A 17,669-nucleotide genomic window follows, 5' to 3' on the forward strand; every position below is an offset into this window, starting at 1 on the left:
TAAATTTCTAATAGCTTTATGAATTGCAGATTACATGGCTAGAAGACTTGTTTCATAGTAGATATATAAATGGTGGTTACATGGTTTATAATCATAGTGAATCTTCAAAGGGCAATCATTCAGTTTGCAGGGCATATAACTACTGTGAAAGTACATAGTTACTACTCTGACATTATACCCTTTTGTGCTTCACTACATTATTTAATAATAAAATCTATTCAGCTATCTTTCACTGAAAAATGCCAAGGTTTTGCTACTTTATACCTTTCAGCATGTATAGCACAACCAAAGTATTGCTGATAACTTCATGCTGCCATTTCTAAAGGCATTTGTTGATATTTTTGAGCAGGAGAGATAATTCTTTAAAAAGGCCAGTCCTGGAAGTATTGGACTATGGTGGGTGAGTAAAAAGAATTTAGCAAGAGCAAACCACTGAATAATAATGTCTGTGCTGGGACACAGGGGAGAGAGGTGCTCTCTCAAATAACCAAGATCCACACCATTTAGTTTTTTTGGTGAGACACAATTAAAACTGTATGTATTGTACTGCACCTTATTTTCCTACACATGCCCCCGCCATCCCCATATGCCATTTTATATTAGTGTTAGGCCACCATTGTGGGGTCAAAGAGTTCAACCAGGAAACTCAGCAACAGGTTAAAGGGAAGTGCCCTGAAAGTTCAAGAAATATCCCTGGTACCCCTCATGGTTGTAGGTCAGACTAGATGAAAGTTTTGGCTGCTGAACCTTAGCGTACTATATAATATGTTAACTACAAAGTGTATGGCCAAAATACTGCCTAATTTTATTCCCACTGAATCATGTTAATGAAACACGTTAATTCAGAAAATAATTCCAGCAGTCGCCTCCAGCAGACCTCACCAGATAATGCAGAGGCAATGGAAATGAAAAGTAGGAATCTGAGCACAATTAGTCCTGCCTGCCACATCTGGGATGGGAGAGGGGGTTTAATTAGTAGAACCAGCTGGGAATGGAAGAGGGGATTCCCCTATAAAAAGCAGCAGGAAGCTACAGAGTGGGGGATGCTTACTGAGGAGTGAATAAGGCTGGCTGCAGAGTCTGCTGGGAGTAAGAGACTTTTGCAGAGACTTGCAAAGGCAGGCAATAGCTACTGGGAGTAAGTGGACTCCAGAAGGGAAAAGGCTCCAGGTAGAAGGCATGGCAAACTTCCAGCAGGAAGACCTGGAGGATGGACTTGATGGGGGTTTGAGAACTTTTATTTTGAATATTTTGTTATGTTAATAAATCCAGCCCCAGAGAAGGGTGTTGCTGCACTTGAGAAGAGTTTGTTTTGATAATTTGATTGCGAGAACCCTGGAAAGAAGGGATATTGTGGCAGGGCACTTGCAGAGTGACCTCTGGCCATGAGGGGGTGCTCTGCTCAGGAGGTGGGCAGCCTGTTGACATAACTAAAACAGTTCCACTTTCAGTACAAATGGTGCCAATGTACACATAATGGAGAGGAAGCTTGACAGCTATTAAAGGTACATTCAGAGCTCCTGTAAAGCAGTTGCAACTCCCTTGAAGCCAATGTTACTGCACCAGTTTGAACCAGGTCTGAATTTGATCCTGTACTACATGTTTCCAGGAGCAGAGTATTATACATAAAATATTGTTATTCTGGAGAAGCATTCAGAAATAAAATTAAAGAAATGAGCAGTGTAAAAGAAGAGGAAAAAATGGACCATATATTCAGAGCTCTCCAACGTTATAGTGATTCTCCAGGCAGAGCCATGGCTAGCATCCACATGAAAGTGGAAAGATTGATATGCTTTCTGAAATAGGATTAACATAAACGAAAACCATTGCAGGTCATTTCAGTTCTGAGTTGCTGGTTGTCTGTCATTCTCTGGATGTTTGCCATAGTCAGTTCTTGTTTCTTACATGCCACAAAAGATTTTGCTGCCTATGATCTTCTCAGTATGAAAAACTGGTAACTCAATGGCACTTTGCTAGGTTGGAGAATAGAGGCATATAGAGGGGCAGCACTGGTTAGAGGACTAGAAGCCAAGAAAGCCTGATTTCTAATCACTCTCACTGCATAGATTTGGACAATTGACTTAACTGCTGTGCCTTAGTTTACCCATCTAAAATGTTGATGATCAATAACTATCCACCCCAGGGTATTGAACAGAGGACTAATTAGTCATTATTTGCGAAGTGTGTTGAAAGTGTAAAGAATTGGAGAGTATAAAGCACCAACTGTTTTAACTTTTTTAAGAACACAAATATAATGGCCAGTCCATGAAGTTACTTCTTGATCTTTAAGTGATACTTCCTAGTTAAAGGAAGAAACCAGCTCTGAAGCTGAGAGATTAACCTCCATGAAATCGTTCACCTTCATTCTGGCAGTTAAATTCTTGCCCTTCGCACATGTATGTATTTACATTCTGCGCCCACGGTGATTGTGAAATCCTGCAGGTTTGTGCCACAGGTTAGACTACTTGCATTTCCCATTGCAGTAACAATCTGCTCATTGACAACACTCACTTGGAGGTGACTGTGATTCTTAAAAAATAAATAGCACAGCATGAGCTTTATCTGAGTCATTAACTGTGTGATAGTGCCATTAAGTAGCAGGATGAGAAGTATAAATCAGACTTTCAAGGCACTGTGTCATTTATGGCCAACCTAGTATCTGGATTCAGATCGCTGGCAGTAATCAGCATACATTCTGATCCTTGCTTTGAACAAATTCACATTTTATGACTCTATTAGAGGAAACTACATTCCAGAGTCAGGTTCTATTAGAATCACTTCACCATAAAATGCCTCACAAGCATTAGAGATCTATTAAATCATTAATTCACATAGTAAGATTAGCTATTTTGTTCTATTTTTCCATCTCTAACGAGACACTGGTACTGTGAAACTGACTTATACTGTGTATATATTTGTCTAATAGAAGCAAAGCAATTAACTTTGTAGTAAAGACAGGGGAACTGGATGACTCAGGATTAATAATGGGTTAGAGAGATTTTTACCTCTGGGTTGGCAATCCTGCTTCAGGTAAGTAGACATAATAAAACACTCGCATCTGATGGCTGCTCGCTGGCCTACGTACAATGACATAGTGGGTTTGAGTCCCAGTGGGCAACTGTTTACATCACTAAACCATCACCTCACTCGGCATTTGATGGCAGTCTCAAACTGAATGAGCCTGATAAGTGGAACACCTTCTCACCTGTAAGTGGTCCCTCCAGGCTAGAAATAAGGCACTTTAGCAAGACAGTGTGGAGAAGTTTGCACTGCTGCTGTCTCTGCTGTAGCGCTCTTTGGATAAATAAATAACTCCACTTTAGAGTGGAGTAGCAAGCCTGAAAAGTAATGTACAAAATTGAGGAGGAAGGAAGAATTAGTAATATGTAAGACAGAGGGACCATTATAAAGGTAACACCCCAAGACATCACATATTGATTTATACATAAAATAAACTACCCATGGGCTCTGCTGGGTGTGCTGAGGAATGCAAGTATTTCTTCTGAGCACCGTGTCCATAGCAGTTTATTATGGCCTAACACCCTCTCTCTTGGATTATGGTGTGACATTAAAAAAAGACAAAAGCTCTGAATAAAAGTGACAGATGACATTTTCAGTCTGTGGACCTGTTCACTAGTATGCCATGAAACCGGGACCTACTTCTCTTTGCCTCTGCATTGCTCCACTAAGTTCTTCCGTGAGCTAATCCAATCTCTCCTTGAGAAGGACATATAATGGCATGAAAAGCACAGAGCTTCATATTTAGAATATGGTGCCAACAAATCAAGGCTGTCAGAAATAAAGCAAGTAATGTACAGCTTGTCTTCACGTACAGAGCGACCGTGGTGCAGCTGTGCTGCTGTAACGCATTAGTGAAGACACTCCTATGTCGACGGCAGAGCTCCTTCTGTCAGTGTGGTTAAACCACCTTCCCGTGAGGTAGTAGCTATGTCAGCTGGACAGCTTCTACACAGAGAGTTGGGTAGGTATAACTAGATCGCTCGGGGGTGTGGATTTTTCACACTCCTGAGTGACGTAACTGTACCGATATAGGTCTCTAGGGTAGACCTGGCCTGACATCATTATGAAATGTTGTAGATCTGTGGTTAAGCAAGATAAGGTCTGCAGACAACCCATAGTCTGAGAAACCCCATCTGTTAGTCTACAGAATGAAATGTTTGGAGCAGCAATATATTAAATAACATGGGAGACTAAACATTTGGGAAGGGAAGTGGTCAGAGGAGAGGATCTGCCTCTGACAAACTAGTTCACATCATGAAAAGTTATGAGAACCACTGCTGTAGATCATGCCAGCGAATGCCTGGCTATTTTAGGCTACCATATTCTATACATATGTTTCTCTGTTCCACTAAAAATAAAATAAGAATATAAGCCATACAAGCTCAGACCAATGGTCCATCTAGCCCAGTATCTTGTTTTCTGACAGTGGCCAGTACCAGATGCTTCAAAGAGAATGAACAGAACAGGGCAATTATCAAGCGATCCATTCCCTGTCATCCAGTCCCAGCTTCTGGCACTCAGATGTTTAGTGTCACCTAAAGCAAGGGGTTGCATCCATGACCATTCTTGGCTGTTCTAATATATTATTTTTGAGATGCGGCGACCAGAGCTGCACAGAGTATTCAAAGGGTGGGTATACCATAGATTTATATAGCATCATTACGGTATTTTCTTTCTTATCTATCCCTTTCCTAATGGTTCCTAACATGCTGTTAGCTTTTTTGACTGCCACTGCACATTGAGTGGATGTTTTCAGAGAACTATCCATAGTGACTGCACGAACCTCTTTCTTGAGTGGTAACAGCTTATTTAGACCCCATTATTTTGTATATATGTATATGTTTTCCAATGTACATTACTTTGCACTTATCAACACTGAATTTCATCTCCCATTTTGTTGCCCAGTCACTCAGTTTAGTGAGATCCTTTTGTAACTCTTCACAGTCAGCTTTGGACTTAACTATCTTGGAGTAATTTTCTCCATATTGCCTCTTTTCCTGCTCTAGTTCTCTGGACTGTGGATTTACAACTAAAAGGAGCATTTTGAACTATGGACGGAGGACCTTCCAATCTTTGGAAGTTACCAGAGAGACTTTACAAGCCAGCAGTCTATTCCATCACTGCTACAACCCTGATAAAAGGACTTTGCAATTGTTTGTATGTATATGATCTATTAACCATTTATAACACTCTTCTTTTCTTTTATTATTAAATAGAAAAAAAGTTGTTTGTTGTTCATATTAAACAACCAGCAGCACAACTGGCACTGCTGAATATCTGAGCTGAGAGGCCAAGGAGTGGACAGGCATGCAGATTAAACTATTTTGTTTTGGAAGTGAAGAGAGAGGAGTGGAGATGAGGAGTCCTGGATGTATCAGCTGGGGTAGGAGGGAGGAAGTTGGAGGATGGGGGAGGCCCACAAAGGGGTTGAGACACATTGGAAGGGCAGTGCAGTGCAGTGATGCTTATACTACATCAGTATATGCTGTCCTATTCTGCAGATAAAGAAAGGATCTCTATCTACAGAGCTATCAATCCACAGCACTAAATTCACTTGTAGGGGGAAAATATCCTCATTGCTGTATAAAGACATTTAGCTATTAGCTGTGATGTGGAAGTTTTGCCATTTTATTACTACTTTTGGTGACACTGATGGTGAAAATGCCAACCTTGACAAAGTGAATAGGTTCCCAAGCAAATTCCAGCTAGGAAGAGTTATGACTCAGACCTATAGATAGAAGACTTCTCCAGATCATATCTGAGTCTCGCAGCACATTTTGTCTTTTCTGTGCCTAATAACACATCATCAAAAAATTGTGCTCTTCGGGTGAAATGTATCTCTGTGTGGAGCACCCGCACAAATCCTTTTCAACCCTTACGCCACACCCTGGGCTGTGCATTGAGAGCCAAAGGCAGAGCAACTGCACAGAAAACCTCTTCATGCTATGGATCTGAGGGCAGGATCATGGAACATACAACTACATTGATTCAGTTGACCTAGCAACCCAGACCAGTGCCACATAGAGATTGCAGCTACTATTCCAACCCAGGCCAAAAGTAATGGCTGTGAGGAGGAGAGGCAGCAGTTTGTTCTGCACTCCTAACCCCAGAATATGGATGGATTGCCAAGCCGAAACCTGATGCACATCAGCCACATGAAGCCTGATTTCATCAATTTAGTTAGACTTCAGGGGTCAAGCTCCGAGGCGATATACATATAATTTTCACATCGGTAAATTGGTAGGAGTCTAAATAAATAAACCTGTATAAAGCAGACAGTGAGAGGACATATTGACAACATGTCTACACTGAGAGGGCCAGAAGAATGTGCAAATCACACCAAATTAGATTAGATCAGGGTCACTTCTGAATTTGGTCCTTAGTTTCCAAGGTGTGTCCTATAGCATTTGCATATGTGCAAGATATTTGATGAAGATATTATATCAGTTAACAAAAAACTGAAATTAAGAGCCCTGGTTGTGTCTGTGACAATACTTTCCAGCACTGCCCTTTCTTTAAATCTTTTAGGAGACATGATTTTAAGTTTCTTACAAACCAGAGAGTGCCTAGGTCAGCACTCATGCATTTTTGTGTGAGGTCTGTGTGGTGAAACAGCTGAAGGAACATGTGCTTTGGCTAATAATAAGTCAGGGAGAAAATGCTTTAAGCAGACACATTTCTGCTCCAAGTTACATCATACATTTTTGGGGAAAACATTTTAATCAAGCTCTGTAGCGTACACCATGCAGTTGTTTTAATTTTTTTTATTTACGTGCTTGAAAATTATTGAAAGCTTGCTAGTATGTTATCTTTTATGCCAAGGAAACTGTCCCAGTTCACACAGCTTTTGATAGATATAGGTTACATATCTCAGTCTCCAGTTTATCTGGTACCCGCATATTGATTTAAGTTATTTTAGACTCATATATAATATAGCAGGTTCTCAAACTGCTAAGAGAGGGAGAGATAGAGAGGGAGAGATAAGTTGTGTTGGGGGAAAAGGGAGGGGGGGGGTTTGGTCTCACCACTCCATGCAGTTCAGAGGTTTTTTTTTTCTTTAAATAGTTTTAGGAATACAGCCAGAAGATATATTTGGGGGATTCTGCTGATAATTTTGATTCAGCCTTCACAAGCTGCTTTGTAATTAAGAACTAGTAAAATGTGCTGCTAATTAATTATTAGGCTTCTGTTCTTCATTCATGTGTACTTAATATTTATGTCACAGTAATACTTAGAAACCACACCAGTTTCGGATTCCACTGTGTTAGGAACACACTGTACAGACATAAAATAAATGACAATGCCTGTCACAGAGAGTCTACTGTTTAAACTCAGGTTCTAATATATATGGATATATTTGGGGGATTCTGCTGATAATTTTGATTCAGCCTTCACAAGCTGCTTTGTAATTAAGAACTAGTAAAATGTGCTGCTAATTAATTATTACCGGTACTTAATATTTATGTCACAGTAATTAGAACCTAGACTCTCTGTGACAGGCATTGTCATTTATTTTATGTCTGTACAGTGCCTAACACAGTGGAATCCGCTGGTGTGGTTTCTAATATATATGGAGCGTTCTGAAATATCACTATCATTGTGATATTTAATTTTACTGTACTTGGCTGAGCCTCCACCCTTCCATTTAAGTTTTGGTGCCATGGATATACACAGACTTACCTAGCACTTGCTTATTATTATCCGTATTCTTTGCTGATGTTAATAAAATTTTCAAATTATAACAACTCTTCTGAGTTAGCTCAAGCTGTCATGGCAACGTAGGATAAGCCAGTTGGTTTCTGGCTCATCTCACACAGCTGGCAACACTGAGGAGGGAAGAAAAACTTGGGGGTGAGGAGGGAGAGAGAAAGATTGAGAATGGAAGTCGTATACCTTTATCACAGGCAGATAGTATCTCCTTTGATTTTAGGTCACAGCAATATTTTGATGACCCACCCCCTGAAATTAATGGAATCCATGCACCTACAGATGACTGGGAGACAATACTTTTTGTCTGATGGATCACTCTCTCAATGACCTGGGAGGACTTTACAATGATCTTACTATCCTTCTAGCAATATAATGGGCTCCTCAACATCCTTTTTCTTTCCTTTATCCTCACAGGTCACCATAGTCCGCAGCTGAAACAAATGGGGGGACAAGTATCCCCAGCTGTCAGTTTGAGCTTTTCAAAGCAGCACATAAGAGATGAAACAAGGCTGAGGGGTGGGCCTGTGGCATTTGTTCTCAGTTTCTCTTGTTTTATACTTGGGACACTGAACTGAATTGAATCTGTTAAGCCTTACAGATGGGTGGGTAAGGGGTGAAGAAATAAGACCAATCAGAAATGTAAGTTAGTGGAGATGCAGCTGCTTATTAAGTGGCATTTCATATAGACAGCATATTATAGCAGTGCTTTGTAGTCTGCACTAGCTGCCTCTTAGTTTCCAGGTGAAGTTTAAGGTTCTGACTTTGATCTATAAAGTCCTGAATGTTTTGGATTTGTTCTTTATGGAAACTGCCTTTTTTCCCCCACATGTAACAGCATCACAGTTGTGATCAGTTGATGCACATGAATGATCAATTCCCTGATTTAAAAGGAAGGCAACCAGTGGCTAAGATGTTCTATGTGAGATCTCTGAGTCTGGAACTTAATCCTATCTTGGTTCAAAATAGTGCAAATTTATTGATGTTCAGAGCAGGTTCCAGGCTTACCTATTATTTTACAAGTTGGGTGAGGTGCAGGGGTGGTTGTAGGAGCATGGGATGATTGGGGATGAGGTGAGTTTGAGAGTCTGTTTGGATGATATATACCTTGGAGGCTTGAGTCACACTTGATGATAATGCCTTTAAAATAATTCTGTAGATGCACTAGATAAAATGTTCTTAAAAATCCATCTGTATTTCAGTGGTGATTTTCAGTGGACAGACTTGGAAACAATAAATAGATATGTGGATGTACAGAATGGAGTGATCAGAAGAAAAAAATCATTGTGGTAAGAAACACTTGCCTAACTTACCTCCATGAATATTTTTAAAGGTTTTGTTTATTTTCCAAAAGCAGTGTACCAAGTTTCATGCTGAGTTGCAGAAACATGTTTGGAGCTCGTCTCTAATGATTCAGTCCATTTTCCCAGTGATCTCAGGAAGGCTGGATACAGCTCCCTTAGACACTCATCAGTACTACTCTTATTATTAGATTGTCCACAGCACAGGCCCAATAACAGTCCTCCTCATGTGATGGGCTAAGCAAACTGCTTCTCCACTGCTCCAACTCCTGATGGCCCAAACATGGTTTTCTTCTACGGTATTCAATGGGGGGTTCGTCTTGTTTTTTAAATTTAAAAATGTATTGGATTTTTACAATGTTCAAACATAAAACAGCAAATAAATACCACGAACCAGCCCCTCAGCCTTGCTGTGTCCCTTATATGCTGCTCCAGAAAGCTTAAACTGATAGCACAGGGAAGTTCTCCTAGCACAGGGACATCTCTGGGGTAGCATATAACTGACTTTATGCCATGTGCTCCTAGGGCATGCCATTCCCAGCAAAGAGGGCATTCAGGAATAGGACTAGAGACCGCTGTGCTCTAGTGGTCCTGGACTGGAGACCTTACTGCTGCACAAGTTGGAGCAGCTTGAGGTTATACAGGGGGTAGAGGGGCCCTGGTTAGTCCCAGGATCAGAATACAAGTATGGTAGAAAGCTACCTCTATCCCACTCAGGTGTACTAGTACTCTAATATATACACATACATACTCACTCTTATATATCCACACCAAATTCAGTTACATAGCTATAGATTTCAACACATGGTTGTACTTATGAAAATGCATAATGATTTTTTTTCTACTAAAATAGATGAGAACAATAACAGGGCTCCCTCTATTCATGAATGTTCCCATTCTGCTGTTGGAAAAATAAACCTTTTCAATGTAGATCATCATAAGAATGGAATGCATCCAATGAACATCAAACTGGGTGAAATTCTCCCAATGCTGCCAGAACCATTTCTATAACAGCTGGGATCAAGATGTCTGCTATGTGTATTTATTGACTTGTTCTGCAGTATTGAATTTAAATACCAGGAGATAGGAACAATGTTAATCTTTCGGGGGCAAATGTTAGATTACATTCTAAGTGAAAGTGTAAATGGGAAGGGGAGAAGAATATTAATAAGCGTGCCCGCATCACTTCAGCACAAATCAGTCTGACAGTCCCACCCTGTACGCTGACAGATGTCCACATTGCTTTATTATATTTTCATTGAAGTAAAATCAGCAACCATCTGTGAAATATATTTCCTGATGCAAGAATCAACACATGGTTAAACCATGCACTGTTTGGGCTATTCTTATGTGAATTGTGCCCTTCATAAACATTACTCTGCAGATCTAGTGTGGGAGAAAGAATGGTCTTGTGATTAAAGCACAGGACCTGGAGTCAGGAGATCTAGGTTTTATCCCCAGTGGTGCCATAGATTTCCTGTGTGACCAAAGGCAAGACACACAAGTGCATGGTGCCTCAGTTTCCCCATCTGTAAAATACAGATGTGGTCTGCAGGATGCAGACAGACTGTAAAAAACCCTTGGATGAGAGGAGCCTACAGCTGCTGTCTGTGGGGCATTCAGGAGAGGGTGGCAGTAGACTATAAGAACATGCTAGTTAAAGCCTTCTTTGTGTGCAGATCCAGGAGCTGCAGGAGTAGTCTGAGAACAGCTCCACAACTGGAGGGAGGATTCCATTCTCCTCTTCCCATAGTGCCTGCAGAGCACCAGTGCATGAGGGCTCTGCCCCGAGGGTGAGGATTTACCTTTAAAACTAACAGCTAGGCTATGCAGAGTTACAGGGAGCCACAGCTCTGTATGAATTGGTCACTAAGGCATATTTGGCAGAGATCAGTCTGAGAAGACATGAGTTCTGTCTCCTTAAAGGCAGACTGATCTGGATTCAGGTTTACTCTTCCCAGCTAGGATACTTAAAAGCATTGGCTGCTTATCTAGACCAAAAGCCGACAGCCTGCAGATATGGGATGCGTCTTTAGATATAAGATGTAATGGGTGGGGTGGGAGAGAAGTACCATGTGCATAAAAGCTTAATAATAATAATAATTAATAGTATTATTATCCCACCTTCAAAATAACTCTTCCATTGTAGAAGTAGAACACACAAGCCTGGATCCAATCCCCTTACCAGTCCAGCCTGCCTATAATAAAGGCAAAAATTTAAGAGGCAGTTGAAATGTTATTTTCCCAGAGGAAACTGAGAGATAGACAAGAGAATGTTAGCAGACAGGGAGTACAGTCATTATTGTGTGACAGACCAAGACTATTTTACTTTCTGCAGACTATGCACCTGATCAAGCCTTATGTTGGCAAAATGCTGGTGTAATGTGCACCGTTGTATCTGATATGACAATTGAGTCTTTCACCTTCATTTTCCACAGAGTGTAAAAGATTATAATCCCAGGATGACCTGAGACTAGAGACCATATCCCTGGCATGGTGCCTGCTAAAGGGAAAGAGAGAGAACTGGACAAGCTGGATGTCTTTTTAAAAAAAAAAAAAAAAAAAGTAAGGTATCACTTCCATATGTTATTTTGAAGGGGAAGTGACCGGGAACTGATGAGGAGTCTCTGCCTGCTCCTGCAACTGTAGGTACGCCTGGTTAATAACGGTAGAGTTGCATGTTTTACAGTATGTTGTGATCATGGATTGAATAACGTATGTGCAAAGAGACCTTGCACAGGGGGATTTAAGGAATATTTCAAAACTTTTCTAAACCATTCTAAAAGTGGATGATGGTAGATATGGTCTAATGTGTAAGAGGCTCAGAGCAACAGCTATTTTCTCTCTCTTTTGGAAGGAGGAGGAGTGCTATCATTTCAGTTCAATTATTGGGGCCAATAGTTATTTGCTCTAATGTTGTAAAATTCTTGATCACAGCAAGAGTTAAAGACTATCTGGATCTAATCTGAAAATGCATTTGATGTGCGGAAACATTCTATGCTACTCACAACATTTTCTGTTTTATCCCATTGTTATAAAATGCCATTCCCGCACAATGGTCAGCACTAGATACTTCAAGAGAAACCCGAATATATTCTTCATTGTAAAGGCCACCATCATAAGAGTTGAGTAAACAAAAAATTCTCCTTTGCTTTTTAGGGTTGCTATAGTATTTAACTGCACAACAGTCCAGAACTCACCAGATACTTCAATGGTTTGCCGAGCTGAGAAAATTCAACAACACTGGGAAAGTAGGAAAGCAGAATAGCAAACAGCAAGAACTGTGCCTCATCTGACCCCATAAAGAAGAGGTCTTATATACATTACTACACCATATATTTTATATAAACACACTAAGCAAAGCAAGAAGTAAAGCAGTATTTGTACAGTACAGTGGGTGCATTTCACTAATTAGGAACAATATAATTAGACAGAACACATGATGGAGCATATGCTGTGGCTAGATTTCATGTGATCTGCAAGAATAAAGCAACAGAGAAGTCTTATAGGAATGTGACTAAGATGCTGACTAGAAAGTATTTAGTTTGCTGAGAGGGTTGTGGAAAGCACTGCTTAACAATGAACAGAACCATGGGACCTGCAGGAAATAAAAGCCGCATGTACTTTTAACCACCGTGTCTCCTTTCCAGGAGCTACTAGGCTATATAATGAACACTTTTACAGAATTCACTGCTGGAAGAGGACAGAGCATGAAAGTTGTTACTTAATCTGTCATGTGATGTTTGAAGATAGTAAACTAAGTATAATAAAATCTCACCCATTGGTGCATAGTCTTCTGAGAGAAAACAAGAACAAAACCCAAATCAAACCCAAAACACTTTTGATGGATGTGTTGACACTAAAACAACTTCATTTTCCTTCTTCTCCTTTGTTCCTCTTCCTAACATTTCCAGGTGTTTCATTTGTATGGGGGGAAAAACTTAGGCCCTGTACCTCTTTTTTTTTTTTGAAAGGTGATATTGACAGTTGTAGGAATGTAGCTATTCCTCCTGCACAGAGCAAACTCTGAAGAGATGCAGCAGCTGTGCAGCCTATATAAGAGTAGTGCTTAAAATTGATTGGTTAAAAAGAGGCACTCTTTTTTTTTTTTTTTTTTTGGTACTTGGCTATTCTCAAAAGGAAAACTACTTTACAAATTTTAATATTCTCAGTTCATCACTTTCTTCCTCTTTCAGTGTCAGAGGTGTTTGGCTTATGTGGCTTCACTAACTGCTGTTGAAAAAATCAGCCATTCACACTACTTTGCTTTCCTTTTATTACAAAATTGGAATTACTTGCAAGCCTTTTATGGCCCCTCCCCCTCTAATTGCTTACACGTGAAGCCCCATATTGTTGATACTAATGTTTGGTTGACTAAGGCTTGGTCTACACTTACCCCAACGATTTGGCGACAGGCAATGGGAATTACGCAAACTATGCAGAAAACTTGCATAACTCCCGTCGACTACTGTGCTTCCCTTCTGCGTGCCAGCTTCACTGCACTGCGCCACTTGTGGGGGTGGATTAATAGCGTCGACTTCTGGATCAACTGAGCAGGTCTTCAATGACCACTCAGTCGATCCAGATAAGTCGATGTGACGGCGACGACTTTGCCACTGTCAGTGTAGACATAGTCTATACTGGAGAGAATTCCAGGTGTTGCCCATTAAATCTGCTCCTTTAGCTTGTGCAGTAGAGGGTTGCCTTTGGATGACTAGTCTCTGGCATACAGGCAACCCAGAGGTGCTGCTATCTGAGAGCTGCACCATCGTCTCCCAGGAACCAAACTCCAACTAAATCTTAAAATCAGTTATTTGTACACACCACAGGAATTTCAGTGACTCAGAAATCCTGTTATTTCATAGCCAGGGGAAATACTCAATAACATCACATGGAGCCAGACCATGAGTTGAGTGCTTATGTATGACTCCACTTTTGCACCTAGTCTTCTGCCAGCAGTCATGACACTGAAATATGTTATAGCCGTACATTGTGCTTTTTAAATTCTTGTTACTCAAACTAAAGCCCAATGTGACAATGAGATCTGTGAATCTGCTACTATGCTACTTTTTCGTATGTCAAGTCCAAACTTTTATGACTAATATCTGTGTGGCAGCCATGAGCCAAACAAGGAGTCACAAGAGGCAGAAGAACTCTAGTCATAAGGATGATAAAAGGGGGATATAGCTGCTATGATTTAGGAGTTTCTCTCCCCCCCCCCTCCATGTTGACAATGAATTTTGAAATCCTGTTCTGCTTTTGCTGCACTTGATTAATAATGGCAGCGTGACAAGGTGTGCATGTGGGGGAAAGATTTTTGTATAATTGTGTAGATGGATGGATGGACTCAAGTTATGTCTTATGCCGTTTAGCAAGACTCCAGCTGGTAGGAACAAGAGCAGTCACAGCAGGCACTGAGTTATCGGGGAGAGGGAGTAAAATGGGGCCCAGCTGGGTCCACTCCTCCCTACTCCAGCTCTGCCCTGGACCCAGACCTGGGCAGGGACTCGCCCCCCAGGGAGAGGGAGGGGGCATTATGACTCAGATAGTGCTTCTCCTCCTCCACAGGGGCCTTGGGGGATAACTGCAGAGACCAGCCAGCCCCTGAGACTCGAGCTGGTATGAACAAAGCAGAGACCTTTGGACATCCAGTCAAAACTAGAATGTTCTGACTTTCTCTGCCCTGTACTGACTGGCTGTTTGCACCATCCCTCCCCCTGCTTCACTCCACAGCTGCCCTGTCCCTCACACCCCACCTTTCAATTTAGCCGATCCCCTCTCCTAAGAAAACCCACCCTCACGATAAACAAAGGCACTAACATGCTGTTTGCTACCATCACATTGTTCACTCTGCTTGTGTGTTCTACACCTTGCCACAGCCTGTCTAGCTTGTCTGTTCAGACAATACTGTCTCATTATTTCCTTGCACTGCCCCTGCTGTTTTATATTTAGATTTTAGGCTCTTTGTGACAGGGGCTGTCTCTTTATGGTGTGTTTGTACAGAACTTAGCACAATGGGGTCCAGGTCCAAGTCCAAGACTGGGCTCCCTAGGTGCTACAATAATACACATAGTTGTAATCATAATGCTTATTCTAATTTCAGCATTGCCTTATCTCTTGTGCAGGCCAAGACACTTAAATGCTTGACTGCTACCAGTTGAGGTAGAGTACCAATTTTCTATTTTTGCCCCCTTTCTCCCACTTCTCTTTAGTTACTCAGAACAAATTCCATTGGGGATAAAGGGATGCCAGCTCAATGATGATTGTTTTTAGCTTAAAGAAAGTTGATCAAAGGCACCTCACTGTTACTTTTGCTGTACACCCTGATAACGAATTGGGCCTTCATCCCTTTTATTTACATTTTTCAGCCTCAAAATGATTGAAGTTAAAAACTTAGTGAAGTTAAAAAGTGCTAGCTTTTTACAGCACTCTGTATGACAACAATCCAAGTGGGGAAAAAAAAGTCATTTTAAAGTTGGTATTGTGGCTGTGTGCAATAGACTTTTCTACTCCAAATCTGTGTCCTAGAGCTGTTTAGAATGTAGTATGCAAAACCACTGCAGCGGAGAGAAGCCCGTGGCCACTTTAGCCCATAAAAGTTCTTAAAGCAGCTTAGTAGCACCTGTGAGACACCCTGAAAGGGGCTAAAAAGTTTTAGGTGGCTCAGTACTTAAGTGCAATGCTAAAATGCTATAAGGCTCATCTGCATTGAGAATAAGGCTGAGAGAGATGAAAGCTCTCCCTGTGGCCTAGTTTTTAAAGCACCCTGACTGTTGTGAAGGTGGCTTAAGCTTTTAGCAGATGCAGCCCATCCTTAACTGCTACTTTAAGGACACCTGGCATTGCTACAGCAGTCATTTAATTGGACAATCCATTAGGATAGGAAATGAAGAATTATTTATTGAAAGTTGAAATACAGGGAATTTCTAGATTATAACCACCCTTTCCGGAGTTGTGCCAGCACAGTATGGTTAGTAACAACTTTCTTTTAAAACTTGCCATGGGATCTTTAATGCCCAAAGGCAATCAGGAAGGTCTCATTTTTAAGCTTTATTACAAAATATACCCTCTTGTGCTGTCTCCTACCATCATGCACTGGTACTGGTTTAACACAGAGAATATCACCACCACCTCTTCCTGGAGCATCTGATTTTGTTTTTCCTTGGAAATATCCCATCCAATTACTGACTAGGTTTCCTAAACTAAGCAGTAAAGCTACAGCTGTTGTAACATCAGTCTTTTTGTCATTTGTTTTATTTACACCTCAAATTTTACAAACATGGAGCAGTGAAGGCTGTGAGGGTTCTTTTTTTAGAATTACAAAGACAATAATTGACATGCAAATAGGTTTTTTTAAAAAAATTGTCTGCTAAGTCCTAGAGAGCAGGGATATTTCATCTTACTTCTGGTACTGTATGTGCCTCAGTTTCTCCAAGTAGAAATCTTAAAAACAGAAGTAAATTGGTGTAAGCCACTCACAGCTATGTCAGTTCTAAATGCAAATGTGAATGCCTTAATTTGTACAAGTATCAGCATTCAGAAGATGCAGCATGTTAGGTAAATATACTTTTCACAGGCACTAAGTAGCGCACAAGGATAATGTATTAGCCTTTCCTTTGAAGAGTGAACAGTTCAAAACGTATTTTGGGTCAGAAATAAAAAAAGCAATATGCTTCCATTCTTCTACATCAAAGTCACCACAAATTCTGTGCAAACAACCCAGGACTAAGAGAGAACCTGTTGCAGATCAGGCTTGAGGCATGTGAGTCTCTGTGGTAAGTCTGCACAGCATATGTCTGTACTCTGCCTATCTCAAGTTCGCTTTTATGTACACTAAATTCACTCATTATTTAAACAAACCATCTTCTGTGTTAATTAATAGTGTACATTGGACAGAGCTATATGGTCCATAATAAGATTTAAGGCAAAGTGTCTTCAAACTGCCCAAATACAATTTAGTAACCCACAGCCTGGAGTGGGTTTATTGTTCTGTTTTGCAATTAAAGTATGAGGGGCTCAGTAATTTAAAACAATCAACCAGTTTTTAGGGAGGATTTGTGCAATTTATCCTTCCACTATGAAAAATGGTTCCTAGAAGAACCACCCACCATTTAAAAAACAAAAAACAAAACAAAAACACCCCTCTCCCCAAAAACGCTAGAGTTTTACTTTTTCTGCGTGAAGATATTCTTCCCTGCTTGCTGAAGAGCACCTAATTATGTGTGAGTTGATACACAGCTGACATCTCCAATGGTCCCAGCCAATCAATCCGAATATGGCTCTGGACAAAGAAAGTCCCAATTGTGATGTTCCTCTTGTAGCTATCAACGATGAAAAAAATACACCAATCCATGCACTAACTGTAAACTGGGAAACAAAGGCTTATATGCTTACATAGCTTTTTCCATTCATAGATTTCAAATGTCTCTACAAAAGTGAACCGTTACCTGTGTTTTACAGATGGGAAAACAAAAGACAGAGAGAAGTGATGTGATTTTCTCAAGGTCACACAGCATATGGCAGAGTTTGGCAAGGATGGTATTGTGGTTAAGACAACAGACCTGGGTTCAATTCTTGGCTCTGCTACACACTACATGGATGACCTTGGTCAAGTCACTTAACCCTGTTGCCTGTTTTCAC

The 17,669-nt window shown here is 40.7% G+C and overlaps 1 long non-coding RNA gene across 1 annotated transcript; it reads left to right on the forward strand.

Annotated features, from left to right (window-relative positions):
• The first annotated feature begins 8,931 nt into the window (after positions 1–8,931).
• Positions 8,932–12,535, forward strand: LOC137162092 (uncharacterized). Its single transcript, XR_010922273.1, has 3 exons — positions 8,932–9,017; positions 11,468–11,678; positions 12,189–12,535. It is a non-coding gene; the product is annotated as an uncharacterized lncRNA (long non-coding RNA).
• The last annotated feature ends 5,134 nt before the right edge of the window (positions 12,536–17,669 follow it).

Source organism: Emydura macquarii, unplaced genomic scaffold (genome assembly GCF_026122565.2).
Source record: "Emydura macquarii macquarii isolate MOO-44397 ecotype Brisbane River unplaced genomic scaffold, CSIRO-AGI_Emac_v2 contig_2422, whole genome shotgun sequence".
In the NCBI taxonomy this organism is placed as follows: Eukaryota; Metazoa; Chordata; order Testudines; family Chelidae; genus Emydura; species Emydura macquarii.